The sequence below is a fragment of the Pongo abelii genome, chromosome 16, assembly GCF_028885655.2.
Source record: "Pongo abelii isolate AG06213 chromosome 16, NHGRI_mPonAbe1-v2.0_pri, whole genome shotgun sequence".
In the NCBI taxonomy this organism is placed as follows: domain Eukaryota; kingdom Metazoa; phylum Chordata; class Mammalia; order Primates; family Hominidae; genus Pongo; species Pongo abelii.
In genome coordinates, this window is record NC_072001.2 from 99642878 (window position 1) to 99666185 (window position 23308).

A 23308-nucleotide genomic window follows, 5' to 3' on the forward strand; every position below is an offset into this window, starting at 1 on the left:
ACATATTAGTGAAATTCAGGGCTGAAGGATTGATTGCTTAGTAGAGAGTATTATATAAAGAGGTATTGCTATCCACCTTGAAGGTGGTCTCTAGTAGTAGGGCCACAAAACTATTTTTAAGCCATTGTTATAGTGAGGATATAGATCAGGCCTAGCTTAGTTTCTGTTGCTGAGAATGGCTGGACTGGGTGTCTGTTTGATCCATTCCTGGGGGCTGGAGGAGGAACCGGTGAGCTGTAGCTCAGGTCAGGCAGGGATCAAACTCTGCAGTTGGGGGCTGGTTAAACAAAGGTAAGTGATGACTAGTGGACAGTGACCATCTGTGGCCTCCCAGCACCCATTCACCCTACTTTCTGGAACAGCCCACATTTTCATTTGAGGAGCTACCTTATCTCTATTTTACATGCATGTGGTTCCTGCAGAGTCCCAAATCTGGCTTCAGGAAATATGTGACCCAGGTCTGGCCAATCAAGGCACCAGATCTCACGAGAGACAGTAATTAGTTCAGGGATGTGCACCTGATTGCATGGGTTAATCAGAAATGGTGAGACATGTATTCAGTGCTTTTGGTTGAGCTGTATAGGAATGAGACTCCCTTGTTCCTCTGCCCCAGAATATGCCTTGATGTGATAATGTGAATCTAGTGCCCTCAGCACCTACCATGGGAGTGTTGAATGAAGCCAACATTAGGATAGTCGTAGACAAGAGATGGAAGTAAGTCCTGATGACATTGTCTAAGTTGTGAATTCAGAAGTTAGTCTACAGCCGAACTTTGTTGTTCCATGAGATAGTAAATTCCTTTTTCTACTGAAATGTCTCTGTGTGGATTTTTCTGTTGTCTTAACAGGAGTCCTAATTGATATATGGGATTTTCTGAGCTTGTCAGTGAGAAATCCAAGAAAAGGTGGCAATAAGAGCTATGGCAGAGAGGAGGCATCAGAAAAGTAGCATCCTAATTACTGTGCTCTGTTTGGGGAGGAATTTAGTCCCAGAGAGAAAAAGGAAATAAAAGACAACAGTTTTAGCAGAGACATTGGTCAGTGTTCATCAAGTCGTGTGTCATTTTTTCTTATCCAAGGGACATAAAAAGTGCATTGCTGTTAGGTGGGGGCCTTTTCCCAAGTTCTGACCACTAGGCCAGTGGGAAATGTGTGTGTGGCTTCTGGAAGGAAGCATCAGAGAGCAAGAGTGAGTTTGTTTTGCTTTCAATTGCCTTGCCTTGGTGATTGTGAGGGCCACACTGTATGGGGTAGTTGGTCTGGAAGTGAACTCTCCAACTTTGCATGAGTGTGAACTTATGGACCGAGCTTTAGAGGCTTGTTTGGTCCTGCAGCATAGCCTAGCTTAATTGAACTAAAATAAACCTCATGTGACTAATGCAGTAGATTAGTCCAACCCAAGAACTTGAAGACTGAGAAATTAATCAGAAGGCCAGCTGATCAGAACTGGATGAAAGAGGGTGACCTGATGCCTAGGTCTTGAGTATGAAGCTCTTTCAAAGTCTTTTTTTCAAGGATCAGGATTCATTCTAGATGTAGGGATGAAGAGCATCTGCTGGTGGCCAGTGAAAAGGATTTCTTTCACTTAGTGGGAAAAGAGTGCTTCAAAGGAAAACCAGCCACGAAAGTCTTTTCTCCAAGGTAAGGCTAAGAGCATAGATATCTGGCCTTCCAAATTCAATAATAAAACAAGTCAGAAAGGATAATGACTCTTTTTCATGATAGACTCCAGGATCCCAAAACATCTTAGTGGCTAGACCATGAGCTTAGCATGAGCTTTACTAGGGATGAATTCCTGTACGTAGGTTCAGAAGCTACTGTAGTGCAACACAGACTATGCACAGCCCACGCAGAAAGACCTTGGGGCTTTATTTCCCCTAATTTTGGCATATGTCAGCAAGGTGACCCAGGTGGTTAAAATCCCATTGCCATGCTACGTTGCATTAAGAGTAATATAGCACTTCCCAGGCAGGATGTGCGATTCTTACTCAACTTTAAAGCCGGATCACACATGGAGATTGTATTTCATTTTGGCTCCATGATCTATGAAGGACTGTGAAAAGTTGCCAAAACTTTAAAGACATTCAAGATGTTTAACATCTGTTGAACACCTACTACTGAAAAGTTGTTGATCAGCTGCTATATCCGTTAGTATTTGTATTAGCCCATTTTCCACTCTGCTATAAAGATACTACCTGAGACTGAGTAATTTATAAACAAAAGAGGTTTAATTGACTCACAGTTCTGCATGGCAGGGGAGGCCTCAGGAAACTTGCAATCATGGCGGAAGGCCAAAGGGAAGCAGGCACCTTCTTCATGGGCAGCAGGAGAGAGGGAGTATGAGCAAAAGGGAAGTGCCACACTTTAAAACCATCAGATTTCATGAGAACTCCCTCACTATTATGAGAACAGCATGAGGGAAACCGCCCCCATGATCCAATCACCTCCTACCAGGCCCCTCTCTCAACATGTGGAGATTACAATTCGAGATGAGATTTGGCTGGGAACACAGAGCCAAGCCACATCAGCGTTTATTAGATAATTCACTTTGTGCCAGGCATGGTACTAGGTCTTGAGGGTATGGGATGAGTAAGAAATGGCTCTTGCACTGGAATAGCATAGGTTCCAGAATGAGGATCTCACAGGAAATGTTAAAGAAAAAAAAAATAGAAAAAGGGAATGTAGCTTGATGTAAAGAAGACTTAAATGAGAGGCATAGTTACTGTCTCCAGATGGTTTCAGAGTTTCCATATAAAACACACATCAGACCTGTTCTGGAGGATACCAGCAAGCAGAATTTTAATCAAAGGGTGAAATTCCAGCTTATTTTATGGGGGCATAAAGGGAACAACAGTCTTAGAGTAGAAGTAACTGTTTTTGGGTGGTAATAAGCTCCCTGTCACTAATAGTATCCAAGTTGATATTGGCTGAGCCATTGGGGAAATAATAGAGTGTTGTGGCTAAGAGCCCGGCATTCAGGATTTAAGTCCCAGCTCCTCTTGATTTGCCAAGTCATTGACTTTCTCAGTTTCTTCCTGTGTAAAGTGGGCTAATAATGCCCAAGTTGCAGAGTTGATGGGGAGACGCAGTGGGCTAATGTTTGAGGAAGGTCGAGCACAATGACTGTCCAATTGATGTTCTGATAATGTCCATGCCGCCGAGGTTGCCTGCTGTAGAAGTTGATGATGATATGGTCTGGAGATCTGAACATCTAAAGAGGCAGGAATTGGATTGGACAACACAACTTCCAAGATCATCTTAATCCTGAACTTGTATGATTTTATGATTCTGTACCCTCAGTTTGCTTGTCTCTAATAAGGCATTAACTCTTGTGAAGTCCTGCAAACCAAGGCTAACTTTACTGTTGCCTAGTTCCTGCAGATGCACACCTCACACAGGATGTACATCCTATACCAAATACCCCCTCAGACATGAGCATTCTCTGCAACTGGCTTAGGTTTGCCAGACTGAGCCTGTGTCTCAGAGTGGGCGTTGGCTTCAGAGATGAAGTTTCACTGAAGTTTTTTTCTTTCCCAATAATGCCTTTTTAGTCATTTCAAAAAACTTAAAAACACCAGCGAGTTTGTCTCATCCCCTACTGGTTTGGCCAGAGGGAATCACTCATTTGGTTTATTCTTTACAGCAGTTTCCCAGAGAGAAGTTACAATCTGAGCTCTCTCAAAGAATCTCTGTACATTAAGGGCAGACACTTCAGATGGAAGAGCTTCAGTCTGGCTTTTTAGAAACTGACAAAAGCAAAGGACACAGGATCTTTAACTCTTTTCAGTGGCCATCAACCTCTAGAATTCCCTGCCTCTGAGACAAAGATTTTCACAGTGATATTTAAGTTCAACATCAGCAGCAGGAGATTTCAAGGTGCCCAAATTTGTGATAACCAGGAAAAGAGGCCTGATGAAAGCTTCTCATCATGCAGTAGGATCCTGTAAGTTTAACTCTGTTAAACAAGCCAGCCGTTTGACATTTGAGTGTACAACCCTCAAATCAACATGCCCTGAGGTTCCCTCCCCTGCAATGGTCTTCCTCATTTTCCAGTGAAAAATCTAAGCAGTGAGTAGACAGCCCAGTGGAGGCAGTTCCAGCACGTGGTGCAGAAGGCAGTTGAATCAAAGGTTTAAGATGAGAAAAGTTCTCTTTTTCCCATATGTGGAGGTTTTCTTCAGCCTAGGGAGCAAGTTTCCTTCAAAGCCAGAACAAGTACGTTCTGAGTTCTTTTGCTGATGAGTATTGTGCGTTTGCAAGCAACCTGCTCCTTAAGTAGGAAATGTTAGGGGAAAGGTCCCAAGTGCCATCGGCACCTGGAATTACCAATAGATTGCTTAATGCCAAAAGCTTCTTGTTCAGCAGGGAATTAAACATATATCATCATATATATATATATTTGTCTGTGTAAATCACAGTTATAAAATATTTGCAGGTGCAGAGTTGAACAATTCTCTTTTCACTGTGCTTTATAATTCTCAAAGATGGTTATTAATAGGTGTCAGAACAAAGATAACTTTTTAAGCTCACAATCCCTGCAGCAACGCCTTCTGGCCCTTGATTGTTTAGGTCTGCTAATGTAACCACACTGGGGAAATGTTTTAAACGTGCTAACGCTTCTAAATGCCATTTTCTCATCAAAATATTTACCCTTATTTGGTCCACCGAGCTAATGCATTTATGTGACACCTACATTAACACTGCAGTCTCTTCACACCTTGACCTCTTCCTTGTAGTCAAAGTACACTCCAGTGCTGGAGGCTATAGACCTCTGAAAAAAATGGAGACAATTAGGTAAAAAGTAATACCTGGGTTTGATGGGCTTTGTAGGCTGAACCAAGGTGGTTTCTGAACTCTGTGTTACATTAGGCAACAAGTGAGAAAATAAATTTCTTGAATCCCTATCTACATCGACATCTAGTAGTACCCTGTGTTAGTCATTTCAGTCCTGTGGGTAAGAGAAATTCCTGGGACCTATTGTTTAGCATCCTAATCTTACATGAGCTCCTGAGCACTGGATTTCATGTCCACAATCTGCAACTTGTAACTCCAGTATCCTAATTGAGCCAGAAAAATAACAATGGAAAACATGTGTCTAGAATTGAAATAGGATCAGATAGCAGATGTAATGAGAAATATAAGCCTTTTCTTTTCTTTTCTATTTACTTTGTGTTTGGTTTTTGTGTGAATCTATGTTGGCATGGGGTGGTAGGATGCCCTCAGTTCGTTTGCTATAAGCAAAATGTCAATATTACCTGAAGGAAGGAAAATGGAGAAGTGGAGAAACAGTTGGAGGTAGTAAGGAGAGAGAGAATGACCCTGGCAAACTCACCATCCCCCAGGTTTTTATAGTTTAGTATCTACTGTATCCCAGGGTGTTAGCAATACAAAGAAAAATAAGACACAGACATAGAGACCAAAGTCTTGGGTAAAAAGAATGATTCGAGTAGGGCAGAGGAAATTAGGAATGGGAGTATGGAGGGAATGGATAGCAGTCGAGATTGTGGAATCACATGCCAGTTCTTCAGCTGTAAATTGGCACACTGGCATCCTAGGACTGCATTGATGCCTGTGTGTCAATTTATAACCCAGCCAGACTTAGGGCCAAGATGTCAGGAGTTCAGAGGAGAAGAGTTTCATGGAGGAGCAGGTGTTGGAGCCTAGAACCGTTGATTAAAATTGAATGTGGAGAGAGGGACTTCTAGGTTGAGCAAACTCTGAGTTGGGAAAGTGTTGGCATGTATGGAGAATGAAAATAGGTACTGTAAATCTCAACATTATAAACCAAATTAGTAGATATTTAATTGAATGTGTATGTTGTAAGTCCAAAGGGTCAAGTGAGATTTTTTTCTTTTCCACATATTCTGCCAGAAAATTAAGATAAAGGGAACTGAGTTCGTTTTAAGAGTATTAAACTGTTAAACATTTATGAACAATGAACAATGAACATGAACATCTGCGAGACTTTATCAAGGCATTTTCTGCAGAGTTGAACAGAAAAGTTTGAGCATATCCAATAGTCCAACCAAGGAAACCCTGGAATTTCCAACAGGAGGCAGGGCTGAAGGCAGAAATGGAATTGCTATTTGATAAGTAAAGGCCTATTTTCTTATATTGTGTTTGGAGAGAGATTTTCTGAACAGAAGAGGAATAATAAATTGAGAGCAAGTTTCCCATTGCATGGGAAAGGGGTCTAGAAACAGCTGTGTTCTTAATCAGCAACTATCCTCAGAGGAGACATCGGTGAGTTTTGTGGGTATTAAAAATGAGTCTTCATATCCCAAAAAGTTGCTGACCACTAGCAAAGGGCCTGATAACTAGATACTCATAGAGCCAGAAGTTGGTAGAGTTTTTCCAGTATTATCTAGGGAAGAAAGATGGCATCCATTTTTGGATTCCAGAAGAGGTACCATCTTTGAAGTATTAACATTAGGCCTCACCATGGTTAACACTGTCAATAGCTGCTATGAATAAAGAACATGTTCTGTGCTTAGGACTTTTTACATACCATTTCATTTAATCTTCATGATAACCTTATGAATTACACCTATTATAGAAACGAGAAAACTAAGGATCTTTCCCAAGATCATACATTTGATGATGAAGCTGGATTTGAATCAGGTCTTGCTGGGTTTCTGTTATCTTGTGTGGAGTGCGAACAAAGAAATATTGCAGAAGGAAGTGCCTTTTTGAAGGATGAGTGTTCTGGGTACGAAGTGATATATCATTGTCCACTTAGCTTGATACCTTTTTTTTTTTTTTTTTTTTTTTTTTTGGAACTGGGGGTCTTGCTCTGTTACCCAGGCTGGAATGCAGTGATGTTATCATAGCTTGCTGCAGCCTCGACCTCCTGGGTTCAAGCCATCCTCCTGCCTCAGCCTCCAGAGTAGCTGGGAGTATGGGTGCACCACCATGCCTGGCTAATTTTCATTATTTTTTGTAGAGACAGAGTCTTGCTATGTTGCCCAGGCTGGTCTTGAACCCCTGGCCTCAAATGATCCCCCACCTTAGCCTGCCAAAATGCTAAGATTACAGGTAGCTTGATGTTTTTTGAAGCAGGTCTTTTGTTTTTTTTATTAGCATAAATAAGAAACCTACTAAGACCCAGTCTTAGGTGGGTCAGAAAAAGAATGGATTTGATTCTGAAAGAAGCATTGTTGAAAACTCATTCAAGGGCGAGAAGAGAAGAATCAAAGCAGAAAGCTCTTAAACCAACTATATTAAAAAAACTTTCACTTTTGTTGATTGCTTTTTTACCTTGCATAGCGGACACATCAGATTATGATAGTGTGCAAGCTTAGTCTGACTACATTTAAGAAATATTAACGCTGAATGTGTATCTAAGCTGTGTAGGAGTTTATAGGAGCTGGAGTTAAGAATATCCACTTTGAAATAAGACAGATCTGGATTCAGATTCTGGGTCAGCAGCTTACTATCTCTGTAGGCTTCAGTCTCTCACCCAGAAATGACAATATCAATCCTTAGTTCACAGGCTTGCTTTAAGGATTAAATGGGAAGATGCCTAGTCCATAGCAAGTGCTCACTAAATGTTGCTGCTGTGTCCTCTGTGCATTTTTCTTTTCTATTCTGTCTCCATTCTCACTCTGTTACTTTCCACCCTATATTCTTTTCCCGGAACCTCCCACCCTTTCTATCCCTATATCACCTGGGAATCTGAACAGTGCCCTTGTGATGCCTTTCACCCCAGTCTACAGGACAAACTGGAATATCCTGCCCAGTCCTGGGTGGTCTGTAGGGCAGGGGAACCTGGAAGGAACAGTGAGCCAGAGAGTCTCCCTGGAAATTGGATAGTCTCATGATGGCTGTGTGTCTCTTTTGCCAGATTCTCTGCTCTCCTGCTCATGATACTTGGTTAATATTACAACCCAACTGGAGGAGAGAAGGTGGCCAGAGCAAACTTCAAAAATAAAACTTCCGTTTTTAGTTTCTGGCATTTCCTTTTAGTTTTCTTTAATTTTTCTTTTTACAAGATGGCCTCTGGCAACTGAGAAGGAGCAAGCAGTATCCTATTAGCAAAGTGAAAAGCATTCTTAGTCATTTCTTTAGAGAAAGTTTTTTTTTTTAATAAACCAAATCAGTAATGAAATATGAACTGGGTATGGTGGTGTGCACCTGTAGTCCTGGCTGCTCAGGACGCTGAAGTGGGAGGATCGTTTGAGTCCAGGAGTTTGAGACTACAGTGAGCTGTGATTGCGCTGGTGAATAGTCACTGCTCTCCAGCCTGGGTGACAGTGTGAGACCCTGTCTCTGAAAAACATAAACATAACAATGAAATATGGAGAGTTGTACCCAGGTGGGAGAGAGTCTTTCCTTCTTACCTGGAGCCAGTAAATAAGATGGGCTGGTGGCAGGTTGGTAAAGCATGGATCCCAGGATGGATGAAAGGGAGTTTTCCAGGTACGGTTTCTGAGACAGGAGGTAGATTTTCTAGAGGCAAATTTAGAGATGAGTGAACCAGGAAGAGAATACAAAGTGTTTCTAAAAGATAATTTGCCCTGAAACACAAATTAGAGAAACTGGGAGCAGCAGGAGAAAATTCAGCAAAAAACGGTAATACGGTGTATCCAAATCATAACATTTTTTGTTTCTTTTTTCGTTTTTTTTTTTTTTTTTTTGAGACAGAGTAGCTCAGGCTGGAGTGCAATGGCGTGATCTTGGCTCATTGCAACCTCTGCTTCCCAGGCAGCAGCGATTCTCCTGCCTCAGCCTCCCAAGTAGCTGGGATTATAGGTGCCCACCACCACGCCCAGCTAATTTTTGTATTTTTAGTAGGGATGGGGTTTCACCATGCTGGCCAGGCTGGTCTCAAACTCGTGATTTCAAGTGACCTGCCCTCCTTGGCCTCCTGAAGTGCCGGGATTAGAGGTGTGAGCCACTGTGCCCGGCCAAAATTATATCATTCTTTATGATTTCCTTTGATATAAACCCTGTCACTTACTAATCTCCTTTGAATCTGCTAAAATCTTGTGAAATCAGTGTTGTCTCTATTCTACAAATAAGAAAAGTGAAGCTCCTTGGGTTCAGCTGACTTGCACAGAACTACACAGTTAGATGATAGTGGAGGCTGTCACTAAACTTATTCTGAAGGAATGATTTGGCTGGTAGATTTTGTTGCTTAAAATTCCCCTTTTCTGCTCTGACTGGTACATGTTGCACAATTATGCATTACATACGTGTTTCCTGGCACTTCTCATGGGCAGAGAAACTAGTTACTTATACTCTAGGACCCATTGTCTCAAATATTAGAGTTGTTTGCTTGCCATGGCCGGCAATGCTGACCAATCTGGTCCTAAACTGTGGAGAAAGCAAGGTCTTACATCTGAATGCCATATAAGAAGCTGACATTTATTATGTGTTTACTGTGGGCCAGTCACGGTGTAAGTTTTATGTACATTCACTCATTGAATCCTGCAGTAACCCAGGAGATGGGTATTGTCATCATCTCCATCTTCTAGGTGGGTAAAAGGAAGCACAGGCAGGTTAAATGCATTTTCCAAGCACTCACAGACAGGAGGTGGGGCTGGTGGCATTTAACACCAGGCAGTCTCATTCAGAGCATGCCATCTTCACATGCTTGGCTCTTTTTCATTAAACCGGAGGGCTGGTGAATTTATCGGGCCAGCTTGTTGGCATCCTCATCTTGAGAGGAAGGAGCTTAGGCAGCAGTGGTGTGAGCACACCAAGGCAGAGACAGACCATGGAAATGGAGGGAGATGTGGGTACGCTGACCACAGAAGATGGATGGGTGTCAAGTGGACAGAGTCTGTCTCTGTCACCCAGGCTGGAGTGCAGTGGTGTAGAATGGGTGAATATTTTAACGAAGTGGCACAGATCAACAGATTTTAAACCAATGCTTTTCAGTTTTTCCCAGGACCAGTATAAATATATATCTCATTTATTTTGTTTGTTTCACCTGATACACACTGGAGTTCCAGAATATAAATCGAGGAAAGTCTTAAAATAACAGTCTGGTTGGAAGAAGGATTAAGGGCATTCACTGGAAACTGTGACACAAAGACACTATTCTTGCTTCAAACATTTTTAGGATGGCTTTGTGGGGCTGTGGAAATTATCAGGGGAGGCTGAAAGCCCCCCCACCCTTCTTTGGGGCCTACATGGTATCTACCTGTCAATAGTGTTCCATTTTTTAAATTTCTCATAAAATATTCCTGGCTTTGTTAGAAGAAAGTAGTTGTGTGTTGCATATTTTCAATAAAAAATGATTTACTTCCATTACATATGAGTTTGTGGAAGCAGTCTACGACCTTGCACAGTCTTCAGCAGCATGGAATGAAGCCCTTTGTATTATCTATGTAAGTCTTTAAATTTGGTATTTAGGTTAAATACGAAATATAGTTCTTAGCATTATTCCAAGGTCACTATTCAAGATGGAAAAAATGTTAAAAGCATAGAAGTAATGCATGAAAAATCCATTATTAAGAGCGGCACCCCCTTATCTACAATAGCAGTTACTTTAACACGATTTCCTTGCATTGTAGTGACATACTATTGCCATCACCGCTAAAGCTCTGTTAATGTTTCCATTATATATCTCTATTCAGCGTTTCCACCAGTTTATAATTCACTGTATTTCTGGGCTAAACTTTGGTTTATGGTAATCTCAGTTTAAAAACTTCCCTGAAGAAATTAAAAACATACGAATGAAAATGTGCAGCCCATCCTGTTTCTTGTGCACAGGGGAGCAAAACACCTTCTCGTTTGGGGGATTTGAGTGGGAAATTGATTTTTGTCTTTTAATCAGTTGCCACCAGGATTATAATGCTATTAGTGCAAAAGCATGCTGAACTAATTAAGAACCAGAGAACTGGAAAGGATCCTAGGAGGTCTCCAATAGGCAAGGTTATATCAGAACTTCCCAGACAAATGGAGTACAATGTCCAAAGAGCCCCGGGAAATCCATTCCACAATTGTTATTGCTAACTTGTTCCATTGTTTAACAACCTCTACTGTCAGGAATTTTTTCCTTATGTTTAACTCAAATCCTTGCAGTTTAAGCCAATTTCCCACTGCTTTTAGGGGAAATGACAAACAGCTATTTGACATTGTAGGAATAATAACTTCTTTTATTTTATATACGCCACTATTGGATCCCTCCAAGGCTCAACCTTTCCAATAGAACACTTTTTTTTCCTGGTTCTGGTTTTAAAAGCCTGAATCATTGGCTCTATTTTCTTAAGTATTGGAACCCCATAATAGGCCTTAGTTGAATAATTAGCATTAATCTGCCCTGCCCATTAATGCAGAAATATCTCATGATTTTCATATGGCCAATTAAAGTGTTCCAGTCCTTTTCTTGTCTTGGAAAATAAAATTATTTTACTTGAAATTGCACATGAACTCCAAATCATTCTCTGCCTCATTTGTAAGAAGCAGTTTGGCTCCAAAATGTGCAGATCTGACCTGAATGCAGAGACATGATTTGAACCCAGATCTGTCTGCTTCCAAAGCCTTCCTCACTGACCGGTGATGGTAGCTTCCCAGTTTCTATGTAACAAGGATTAAGGGACAGAATATGCTTGGCAAGGAGGACATGGAGACTTGTCTTAGAGATGCATTTGCTTGGTAAGTATATGGATTTTATATAGATGATTCTTACATGAGATTGAGAAAATAATTGAAATTATAGGATGAAGGTAAAACAAGAGTTTCAGGGGAAGCTAAAACTCTACAAATTCCTTTCGGTGCCAGCACAGCCATTACCCTGCAAACCTAAAAATGATCTGGTGCCTCTAAAATGCTCAGAGGGATAGTGATGAGTTGGCAGATAAGTGTTCCTAAGGCACAGAGAGGTTCAAAATATTGCCCAAGGTTACAAAGCTAGTAAATGGTGCAGCCAGAATTTGAACTTGGGCAGTGCGACTCAGTAGTCTGTATTCTTCACTGCTCTGCTCTGCTGCCTCCCCATGATAGGCACACAGATAATAGGGGCAAGTCAAGCCAGTGCCAGCCTCATGGTAGCTCAAAGGTATGGGGCATTTAAGTGTTACATCATGAGAGATGAGCTATCAGCATAGAAATCCAACGTGGTCCCGTATCAGGAAAGAGAATGCTTTATTACAGATCAAGAGGGAAAGCAGTGAAAAGACTAGCCATGAAATGCAACAGTATGAAATGCAGAACACGAAAAGGGGCCACTGAGAGAGGAATGTTCAAGGAAGAGTGGAATATTGTTGGATATTGTTGGAATATTGTTGGATAAAATGTTGGCTTGGGAACTAATCAGGTGACATGGCACCTTTGACATATTAACTTTTTAATGGCTTCCCTGCTTGGCTCAACTTGGGTAGAATATGTTTTTAAGCAAAAGGGCTGATATGTGCATCTGGGTGCATCCAAAGAGAAGTCTTTAGTGTCTGGGCCACCTGGCTCCGCCTTTGGCCAGAATGTTCATCTTATTATTAAGGATATATGTGGGGCTTATTGAATGTATGATCTCAGGTTCAGAAAGTCAAGACAAAAACTGACCAACACAGGCTGAGATGAAGGATTGAATTTTCCAAGACCATATTCTATAAGAAAATGTGAATACTGGTTAACATGAAAAAATTTAACAAGTCAGCTGACGTATCAAAGCAGGACAGAGAGGTCAATAAGCAACAGGAAGTATCATAAAGCAAGTAGGGTCTTTAGTTTAAACCTAGATGGAGCCATTAATGGGGAGAGATTGTTAGGGGGAGATAAAGAAAATGGAAAATATTGGATAAAATAAAAGTACAATTTGGAATGTACACTTGATAATGGCCCAGATGAGGACTCAAACTGGTTCTAGGAAATTCTCCCTCTCCTCCAAAGACAACTGGGGGAGCGGATGGCAAGCCATCTTCAAATATTAAAAGGGCAGCCACATTGAAGAGTAGTTGTCCAGTATTTGACTTTGCCTGTGTGGCATCACAGTAGAGGATCTAAACTGCATGACTGGGGCCAGTGTTGGGCTGTGATGCTAGTAATTGGTTAGTAATATATTGGTCATCCTATGATAATGCCTCCCTCATTTCCTTACTTTCTTGACTTGCTTTTCTGGGCTGAGAGAATGAGGTGCAGTGGGAACTACTCCAACTCAGCTGTTTTTTTCTTCTTTTATGGTAACTAACTTTCACTAATGTCCTATTAGTGTCATAATTACCCATATGACTGGGGTAGGCGATGGGATAGGGCCTAGTAAGATGTCAGTGGTGTGAAATGCTGGGTAGGAGAGCAGATTTCTTCCTGAGTGTCAAGTGTTGAGGGCTATGATGTATGGAGTGCTGTCAGGATTGCAGGTGACAAAAAAAACCTAGGACAAGTTAAATTTAACTTTTATTTATTATTTGCAAGAAAGAAGTTTCAGAGCTGGACAGCATTCAAAACAAGATTTTGAATGCTGGGGGGTCAGAATGGTCCCACGCCCACCTTAGTGAGTATATTAGTTGTTTTTCACACTGATACAAAGATACTACCTGAGCCTGAGTAATTTATGAAGAAAAGAGGTTTAATTGACTCACAGTTCCATATGGCAGGGGAGGCCTCAGGAAACTTACAATTATGGTGGAAGGCAAAGGGGAAGAAAAGCATGTCTTACTATGGCGAAGCAAGAGAGAGAGAGGGAGCTAAGGGGGGAACTTCCAAACACTTTTGAACCATCATATCTCATGAGAACTCACTCACTATCAGGAGAACAGCACAGGGGAAACTGCCCTCACGATCCAGTCAGCTCCCAGCAGGTCCCTCCCTCGATGTGTGAGTATTACAATTTGAGACGAGATTTGGGCGGAGTCACAGAGCCAAACCATATCAGTGAGCTATATTTATAACCCGAAAAACAGGAAACAACGCACAGAGATTACCTGATTGGTACAGTTCCCCATTTGCCTTATTTGGGCATAATTTGACAGCTTTCAGCCTGGGATTGGCTGACGGTTATGCTGCTATGATTTGATGAGACTCAGTTGCTTGGTTACAAAGATATACTCCCAGGTTAAGTTATATCTTGTTTATGCATGGAGCTAGTGTACAGTTCACCGTGTGCTGAGACTGCTTAAGGCCAAGCTTTATTACCAAAGTATGGAAGCCAGTTTAGGTCAAATGCATCTGCTGGGGAGGTGCTTGGCTGCTGCTGGGTTGGAAAAGTCAGTCCTGGATTGTCTGGAAAGACTCTTAAAGGCTCTACTGCAGCAGAAACACTACTTTCTGTGCAAATAAGAGGTCTTTTTTCCCATGCAACCAACGTATGTAAAATTTTGTGAATAAAAGTTATCTAGGGAATATTGTTTTCTTTAAGGTCTCTGAGCTTCCTTGGGAATTAAGGGTTTATTTCAGTTGGAAACCTGCCAATAGGTTAAGCACTATCTATAGGAATAGATGAAGAATCATTAGCTAGTTCCATTGCGAATATGAAAAGCATGCAGGATGATTTGTGATAGCCAAACCATCTGAGATGGGTGGTTTTCCTTCCTCTCGCCTGAAGGTTTTCATTCCTTTTGCATTGCCATGTACACCACTATGATCAAGGAGTCCTTCCTTGGGTCCAACTTTAATTTATTCTGAGGTCATTTAAGCCAAATTTTGTTTATTCCCTTTCTGCTCTTGCTGCCTTGCCAATACAAATAATTTTTGTTTGTTTGTAACTATTGCTGATGTTTTATTGCTATCATGTCTGCAGCGGTTTATTTGGAAGAATGCCATTCATTCTTTAAAAATCAAAGCTAGTATGCACATTATTCAAGAGTCAAAATTGTTCTACAACGTTTGTAGAGCCACTCCTACTCCCACCTTTCCTCATCCCCTCCCCTAAAGCACCCACTTTCTCGGTTCTTCTGATTATTTTGACATCTTTCTATATCTCTAACTGGCAGTCTTGGTATATCTACGTCTTGATATATCTTTTTTTTTTTTTTTTAAGACAGAGTCTTGTTCTGTTACCCAGGCTGGAGTGCAGTGATGTGATCTTAGCTCACTGCAGCCTCCACCTCCTGGGTTCAAGCAATTCTGCCACCTCAGCCTCCCAAGTAGCAGGAATTATAGGTGTATGCCACCATGCCTGGCTAGTTTTTGTATTTTTAGTAGAGACAGGGTTTTGCCATGTTACCCAGGCTGGTCTTGAACTCCTGAGCTCATGCGATCTGTCTGCCTGGGCCTCCTAAGGTGCTGGGATTACAGGTGTGAGCCACCGCACCCAGACTGATTATTCAGTTTTAAGCTCACCCACGTCTTTCATATATCTTCACATATAGTTATTTTATAATTTTGGTTAGATCAATATTCCAAGTTTACATCACTGAGACCATACAAACACTGTTTTCAGGATGTCCAAATACACCACCTATTCCATCCATTTGTCTTTGCCCCTGGACCTGCCTCCATCTGGTCTGGTTGCCATCTCCACCTGAGGCTCAGCTGTCATCCTGGGATCTCTTTGTATTGTGACTTGGAAATTATCTTTGCTCCTCTCCTATGTCAGATCTTGTTTCTTCTCTGTATTAGTCCATTTTCTTTTCTTTTTTTTATTATTATACTTTACATTTTAGGGTATGTGTGCACAACGTGCAGGTTTGTTACATAGTATACATGTGCCATGTTGGTGTGCTGCACCCAGTAACTCGTCATTTACATTAGGTATATCTCCTAATGCTATCCCTCCCCCCTCCCTCCACCCAAGACAGGCGCCGGTGTGTGATGTTCCCCACCCTGTGTCCAAGTGTTCTCATTGTTCCATTCCCACCTATGAGTGAGAACATGTGGTGTTTGGTTTTCTGTCCTTGCAATAGTTTGCTCAGAATGATGGTTTCCAGCTTCACCCATGTCCCTACAAAGGACATGAACTCATCCTTTTTTATGGCTGCATAGTATTCCATGGTGTATATGTGCCACATTTTCTTAATTCAGTCTATCACTGATGGACATTTGGGTTGGTTCCAAGTCTTTGCTATTGTGCATAGTGCCGCAATAATCATACGTGTGCATGTGTCTTTATAGCAGCATGATTTATGATCCTTTGGGTATATACCCAGTAATGGGATGGCTGGGTCAAATGGTATCTGTAGTTCTAGATCCTTGAGGAATCACTACATTGCCTTCCACAATGGTTGAACTAGTTTACAGTCCTACCAATAGTGTGAAAGTGTTCCTATTTCTCCACATCCTCTCCAGCACCTGTTGTTTCCTGTGTATTAGTCCATTTTCATACTGCTATAAACAACTGCCCGAGACTGGGTAATTTATAAGGGAAAGAGGTTTAATTGACTCACAGTGCAGCATGGCTGGGATGGCCTCAGAAAGCTTACAATCGTGGCAGAAGGCAAAGGGAAAGCAAGACACCTTCTTCACAAGGTAGCTGGAAGAAGTGGCAAGTTAAGTGGGGGAGAACCCTTTATAAAGCCATCAGATCTTGTGAGAAGTCCCTCACTATCACAAGAACAACATGGGGGATATGTCCCCATAATTCAGTTGCCTCCACCTGGTCTCTCACTTGACAGCCGGAGATTATGGGGATTACAATTCCAGATGAGATTTGGGTGGCGACGCAAAGCCTAACCATATCACTCTTTCTCCTACATCTTCCCTTTTTTGGTTACTACCTCATTTTGGTGGTGTACATCCTCTGGTAGCTTCCTGAGTTCCTGAGCAAGGTGTAGGAAGGAAGACGTTTTGAGTCCTACCATGTCTGACAATGCTATATTCATTCTTGTGTTTATTTGTTAAATTTGATAAGACATGGAATTTTAGGATGATTTTTTTTTTCTCTCCAGGGTTGAATACATTATTCTATTGGTTTCTAGCTTCTAGTCCAAAGCCTTCTATTTCTGATTCTTAGTACATGACCCATCGTCTGCCATCCCCAGATGGTAGGCTCTCACCTTTGTCCCCACCGCTCTGAAATTTCATGATGCTGTGCTGGAATGTGGGTCTATTTTTATCTTTTATGCTTGGCAATCAATGGACCCTTTTTATCTGGAACCAATGACCTTTTATTCTAAGAAAATCTCTAGAATTATTTCATTGATGATCTAGTCTCTTCTAATTTCTGTTTGCTCATTCCGAAACTCATGTTTTTCAGATACTGAAGGTCCTATATTGGTCTTGTACCTCCATATAACTTTTCCATTTCTATTTCTTTGTCTCTCCCTTGCTTTTTAAGATTTTTTTTGTCTTTAATTTTTAACCCTTCTCTTGAATATCGTCCTCCCTGGTATCATGCTTTCAATGTCTAAAAGACTTTTAGTTTTAGTTTGGTTTCTAAAATCTTCTTTAAAACATAATATCCTCTTTTCGCTCATTGTTATATTACTTTCTCTTATTTTTGTGGGAATAGGAATGAGAGTTTATTTGACTATTTCTGTCCTTCCAAGTTGCCTTTTCTTTTTGTGTGTTGTCATCTCTATCTTTCATGCTAGAGACTTTCCCAGTGTTGCAATTTTCCTTGGTTTTTTAGTATTTAAAAGAGTGAGATTCTAAAAGCTTATTGGATCTTGCCTATTGGGAAGTAAAGTTTTGGGTGATGTGACTGGGCCACTTAGTTGGGGAAGGTACCACATTAGGATTTTTCAGTCTTTCCTTTTGGGAGAAGGTGGTATCCTGTGGAAAAAAATGTCTTTTAATCTGTTTCCTAGAGGTGAAGCTGCTAAAATTCTGGAGCCACAAGGGAGAGATCTAGAGAGAGAGAGGTTGGGAAAGGTCAGGGAAAATTGGGGTATGAAAGGTGGAAGCTGTGGGTTCCACAGCAGTCAAGCCAATATTCGCATCCACCGGTTTCCGTATGACCCCACTCAAATAAGACTGGTGTTCCATGCTCAAATAATCTGGTGTTCCCCCGGCCCAAATACTTTTTTAACTCTTTTCTAAGACTGAAGCTATGATTATTTTTGCCTGGTGGATGAGGAGCAGTTTGCCCTGGCTTTTTGACTTCTTTTTAAACACACTTTTATTTAACCCTACTTGTTTTAGCATCTCTCGTTCGCATACGTTTTCAGAGTTATATGATAGCACTAATTGTTGAACTTTTTGGGATGTGTCACCAGTTTTTTGCTTTCCCCGTGCTATATGAGGATTCTGTTTTCTGCTGGCAGCTAAGCCATTTTCATTTTTCAATCTGCCTTTCAGCTTTGAAAAATTTGCTTCTATTGTATCATCTTCAGTTCTTCTTGTTCTTGTGGATTTAAAAAAATCTACAAGGATTCTTTACAAATTTCATTCATTGTCTATTAATGGGAACAGATGCATGTATTAAGTCTAGCATCTTTGTCCTGAAGTCCATTGCAGTTTACTCACTTTCCTTGGGTAGTGAGGCCAGAAGTTAGAAAATATGAGAGAGACAAACAGCATTCAACCCCAACCTTTAGTATCTCATCATTTAAGGAATTGAAGGTGTGTTGTAAAGAGTTTGAATGAGCCAGTATTGTCCTTCAATTTAGGGAAAACATGGTTGTAACCAATTTCTCAGTGGAAGGTTTCTCTAGAAGGTTTGAGTTTTCCTGTGTATAGAAAAGCCCATTGGGAGGAATGACAGCAGCAAGATGGTGACATAGGAAATCTCAGTCTCCCCTCTCACCACAGAAAGTTCAACTATTATAGCAACTACCCACAAACTAGAACATTCTGTTGAAAACTGTAACACCTAGAAACAGCCTGACACACCCACATAGTATGTAGAACTGAATGAAATCTGAATTTGAATGGTAAAAAGAACAGTGTTACTCCAACTGTGCTGCCCCCTCCTCCAAGTTGGCACAATCTCAGATGAAGAAAATGTCCTTCAGCTCACAGTTTCTTCAGGGGGAAAACAAAACTTGAGGCAGTCATCCAGCTTCCCTAGCATCCTGAGACACTTCTCAGGAAGCCCATTGCAGACTAACTTCTTGTAAACACTAGGGGAAAGGGCGTGACTTGACCACCCAGGGGTCAAGTAGAAACAAAAACAGTGACCAGTATGTGGATCTTGGTGGTACTACCAAGTTGCCACCGACTTCAATGCTTGATTCGGGATATCAACCTAAATGCTTTTGCCTCTGGCAGGGCTACACCCAACCCAGTGAAGTAGCCACATAAACCTGTGTATGCTAGGCCACTAAGGCATTCACAGGCATCACTGATGTAATGTTGAATACAGCTGAAGAAACTTCATAGAGACTACATTACTGCACCCACCTGCAATCAAAGCCAATGCACCCTACCCAATTGACATCCTAGGAGACATCTGCAGCCAAAACCTTTCCATATGACAGCTACTCGTTAAATTGGAAAAGGTGAGGTGACCATTCAACTAGATGCACAATTATCAATACAGGGACACAAGAAATATGAAAAAGTAGGGAAACACAATACCATTAAGGAAACACAATAACTCTCCAGTAACTGTCTCCAAAGAAAGGCACATTTATGAATTGCCTGCAAAAAAATTCAGAATAATAATCTTAAGGAAACTTAGTGAGATGCAAGAGAATACAGACAAACAATTCAGTGAAATCAGGAAAGCAATTTATGATCTGAATGAGAAGTTCAACAAAGATAATGATATCATTAAAAAAACAAACAGAAGTCTTGGAGGTGAACACTTCAATAAAAAAATTAAACAAAATTTAGAGCTTCAAAAGAAGATGAATTTAAATGGAAAAAAGAATTTCTGACCTTGAAGATAGGTCTGTTGAAATAACCCAGTCAGAGGAATAAAAACAAAAAAGAATGATAAAGGGCAAAGAATGCCTATAAGACTTATGAGAGATACCATTAAGCAAAGAAATATTCACATTAAGAAAATTTCAGAGGGAGAAGAGATGGAGAATGGCACAGAAAACTTATCTGACAAAATAATATCTGAAAACCTCCCAAGTCATGGGAGAGATATAGATATCCAGATCCATGAAACTCAAAAAATCCCAATTATATCAACCCAAAGAAGTTCTTTTTGAGGCACATTGCAATCAAACTGTCAAAAGTCAAAGACAAAGGATTCTAACAGCAGCGAAAGAAAAACATTCAAGTCACATAGAAGAGAATCCTCATTAGACTGTCAGCATATTTGTGTCTTGCAGGCCAGAAGAGAATGGGCTGATATATTCAAGGTAATGAAAAAAAAACCCTGCCATCCAAGAATACTACACCCAGAAAATCCTTCAGAAATGGAATAGAAATAAAGTATTTTCCAGACAAGTGAACACGGATGGAATTCACCACCACTAGACTGACTTTACAAGAAATGCTTAAAGAAAAACTTTGGAAACTACACAAATACATGGAAGTTAAACAACATACTCCTGAACGACAAATGAGTTAATGAAAAAATTATAAAGAAAAATTTGTTGAGACAAATGAAAATGAAACATAACATCTCCAAACTTATATGACACAGCAAAAGCAGTTCTAAGAGGAAAATTGGCAGGCAGTTAATGCCTACATAAAAAAATTAGAAGTGTCTCAAATAAGCAATGTAACATTGCACCTCAGGAGTTAGAAAAACAGAATAAATGAAAAACTAGAGAGAAATAATAATCATCAATGCAGAAATAAATAAGTGGAGACAAAAAATATAAAACGATGTAAATATATATAAAACAATATAAATACAAAATAGTTTGTTTCTTGAAAGATTAACAAAATTGATAAACTTTTAGCTAAATTAAGAAAAAAAGATTGATTCAAAACGTAAAATCAGAGGTGAAAAAGAAGACATTATAACTGATATGACAGAAATACAAATGATCATATGAGACCATTATGAACAACTATTTGCCAATAAATTGGAAAATCTAGAAGTAATGGATAAATTCCTGAACACAGGAAACCTGCCAAAATTGAATCATAAGGAAATAGAATATCTGAACAGACCAATAAAAAGTAACAGGGTGAATCAGTAAAAGAAAGAAAGAAAAAGTCTCCCATTAAAGAAAAGCCCAGGATCTGTGATTGCTTTACAGCTGAATTCTACCAAATAGTTAAGGAAGAAAGAAATAATGTCAGTCCTTTGCAAATTATTTCAAAAAAATTGAAGAGGAGGGAATTCTTCCAAATTCATTCTATGAGGCTAGCATTTACCCTGATACCACAACTAGACAAGGACATAACAAGAACAACAACAAATTACAGGTCAGTATTCCTGACTAAAACAGATGTAAAAATTCTCAACAAAATAATAGCAAACTGAATTCAATAGTACATTGAAAAGATTATTCACCATGATCAAGCTGGTTTCATCCCAGAAATGCAAGGATGGTTCAACATATACAAATCAATAAACATGGTACATCACATTAACAGAATCAAGAACACAAATTATATGATCTAGTCAATAGCTGCAGAAGATGCATTTGATAAAATTCAACATCCATTCACAATAAAAGCCTCCCAAAAATTAGGTATAGCAGAAATTTACCTAAGCACAGTAAAGGCTATATATGACAAAGAAAGCTTTTTCTCTAAGACCTGAAAGAAGACAAAGACACCTACCTACTTTCACCACTTTAATTCTACACCATACTGGAAGTTTTAGCCCAAGCAATTAGAAGAGAGATAAATAAAGGGCTTCCCAATTAGAAAAGAGGAAGTCAAATTGTCCCTGTTTGCAAACGACATGATCTTATGTGCCAAAAACCCTAAGAACTTCACCAAAAAAACCCGAGTTAGAACTAATAAATAAATTCAGTAAAGTTGGAGGACACAAAATAAACCTACAAAAATCAACAGCATTTCTATACACCAATAACAAAGTATCTGAAAAAGAAATCAAGAAAGCAATCCCATTTACAATAGCTATTAAAAATATCTAGGAATAAATTTATCCAAGGAGGTGAAAGATCTCTACAAGCAAAGAAAACTATAAATTATTGGTGAAAGCTATTAAAGAGGAAACAAATAAATGGAAAGATATTTCATTTTCGTAGACTGGAAGAATAAATACTCTGAAGTTGTTCATACTACCCAAAGCAGTAGTACAGATTCATTGCAACTACTGTCAAAATACCAATAATGTCTGGGCATGGTGACTTGCCCCGTAATCCAAGCCTTTTGAAAGACCAAGGCAGGGAGGATTGGTTGAGCCCAGGAGTTTGAGAGCACTTGAGGCAACATAGAAAGAGCCCATCTCTACAAAACAAGACAGAAATAATTAGTCCCAGCTACTGTAGTCACACCTACTTGGGAGACTGAGTTGGGAGGATTGCTTGAGCCCAGGAGTTCCAGGCTACAGTGGGATAGAATTGCACCACTGCACTCCAGTCCAGGTGACAGAGCAAGACCCCATCTCAAAATAAATTAACAATCAAAAAATAAAATACCAATGACATTCTTCAGATAAGCAGAGAAAACATTCCTAAAATTTGTATAGAATCACAAAAGATCTTCAATATAGACATAGCAACCTGGAGGTAAAAGAACAAAGCTGGAGGCATCACACTACCTTACTTTAAAAAATATAATACAAAGCTATATTAACCAAAACAACATGGTATTGGCATAAAAATAGACACATCGGTCAATGGAACAGAATAGAGAACACAGCCAACTGATTTTCAAGGAAGGCACCAACAACACACTTTGGGGAAAGGACAGTCTCTAATAAATAGTGCTGGGAAACCTAGATATCTACATGAAGAAGAATAAGACTAGACTCTGTTTCTCACCATATTAAAAAATCAAGTCAAAATAGGTTAAAGAAGCAGGGCACAGTGGCTCATGCCTGTAACCCCAGCACTTTGGGAGGCTGAGGTGGGTGGATCACTTGAGGTCAGGAATTCAAGACCAGCCTGGCTGACATGGCAAAACCCCATCTTTACTAAAAATACAAAAATTAGCTGAGTGTGGTGGCAGGTGCCTGTAATCCCAGCTACAGGGGAGGCTGAGGCAGGAGAATCACTTGAACCCAGGGGGCAGAGGTTGCAGTGAGCCAAGTTTGCTCCACTGAACTCCAGCCTGGGTGACAGAGACTCTTCCCCCTCCCCCCCCAAAAAAAAGACTTAAATATAAGACCTGAAACTATAAAACTACTATATGTAGAAAAGAACACAGGAGAAATGCTTAATGACATTTTGTCTGGGCAAAGATTTTTTTGGATAAGAGCTCGAAAGTACAGGCAATAAAAGCAAAACAGACAAATGGGGTCACATCACACTAAAAGGTTTCTGCACAGCAAAGAAAACAACAGAGTGAGGAGACAACCTTCAGAATGTAAGAAAATATTTGCAAACTGTGCACCTGGCAAGAGGTTTATATCAAAAACATAAAAGGAACTCAAACTACTCAATAGCAAAAAACCAAATAATTTGATTTAAAAATGGGCAAAAGACCTAAACAGCTATTTCTCA

The 23308-nt window shown here is 40.2% G+C and overlaps 1 long non-coding RNA gene across 1 annotated transcript in view; it reads right to left on the reverse strand.

Annotated features, from left to right (window-relative positions):
* Positions 1–8358: 8358 nt before the first annotated feature.
* The window catches only part of LOC129050215 (uncharacterized), a 28762-nt gene continuing 13812 nt past the window's right edge, over positions 8359–23308 (reverse strand). Inside the window, exon 3 of the long non-coding RNA XR_008513813.1 lies at positions 8359–8447. This is a non-coding gene — a long non-coding RNA (uncharacterized LOC129050215). The remainder of the gene's footprint in view (positions 8448–23308) is intronic.